The sequence below is a fragment of the Sinocyclocheilus grahami genome, unplaced genomic scaffold (assembly GCF_001515645.1).
Source record: "Sinocyclocheilus grahami isolate Dianchi unplaced genomic scaffold, SAMN03320097.WGS_v1.1 scaffold54.1, whole genome shotgun sequence".
In the NCBI taxonomy this organism is placed as follows: Eukaryota; Metazoa; Chordata; class Actinopteri; order Cypriniformes; family Cyprinidae; genus Sinocyclocheilus; species Sinocyclocheilus grahami.
In genome coordinates this window covers 1,813,267-1,814,211 of record NW_015505233.1, presented here as the reverse complement: position 1 = coordinate 1,814,211, position 945 = coordinate 1,813,267, and the positions used below count along the sequence as shown (strand labels likewise).

Below are 945 nucleotides of genomic sequence, written 5' to 3'. Positions count from 1 at the left end.
TGCGTTGTCAACAGAGACGCCAGAGTTGAAAGGTCACAGTGCGACACCGGTTAGTGGATGACAGCGTGAGTCAATGAAGGTACATCAATCAGCTGTTTTGTGATTCTCTGAAAATACTCCAATAACCAGTTATTAACTCATCATGCAATAAAACGGTGGCGGTTATTTTGTTACATTCTCTCTGTGTGTTACGCAAGCGCTTGTGTAACAAACGTTATTTGTGATCAGCTGACCGCGTCTTTCACTACACCGACTGATGTTATGAATGAAACGGGTTCACTCGTGCTTCGATTTTCTTTGTTTAGATGTGTAGTGGCGGTGTTTCATTTAACTTATTCATAAATTTGATAAATATCGTCATATTTCTTCAATTGTGTAATCCGGTGTTCCGGCGAATTCATTTCCCTGTTTCCCCCTCACAGCGCCTGCGCAACTTCGCAGTGTTGCCAAGTCCGCGGTTTTCCAGCGGTAGTTTGTTGTTGCAATTGGGTGATTCTTTTTTAAATATCCTGGCAACCCTGAAACTTCAGTACTAAAATCATGACTTCATGATTTCGCCCCGGCTAAGCAAGTCAGCTTATGGTGGTTTTGCTGTCTTTCTGCGAGCAACGTTCATTTCACCATGTTAATTAGATCATTTGTAATTAAATACGTATTAATGTACGTGACGTCCTGTTCAATCGCAACATAGAGTCAGATTTCCTGCTAATTCTAACTTTTTCCTGTGTAACACCATACATTACATTTAGACAGTTAAATTCCTTCGTTAGGGGCATTCTTTTGTTCAGACACCCATTTCCATTTTATTGTTATTGTTGTTGTTAGTGTGTGTGTGTTTCTGTTAAACAACTTAAGCCTTGTCGAAATAATAACAAATAAACTATATTGCACAATGACTAGTCTCTCTTTTATTATTTTAGGTAACTCAGAGTGATGCTCCTGATG

The 945-nt window shown here is 39.4% G+C and overlaps 1 protein-coding gene across 2 annotated transcripts in view; it reads left to right on the top strand.

Moving 5' to 3' along the window:
* The window catches only part of adck1 (aarF domain containing kinase 1), a 143,824-nt gene continuing 142,879 nt past the window's right edge, over positions 1 to 945 (top strand). For both annotated transcript variants that reach the window (XM_016269702.1, XM_016269701.1), the window contains exon 1: positions 1 to 79. The gene's annotated coding sequence lies outside the window, so the exon portion shown is untranslated. The remainder of the gene's footprint in view (positions 80 to 945) is intronic.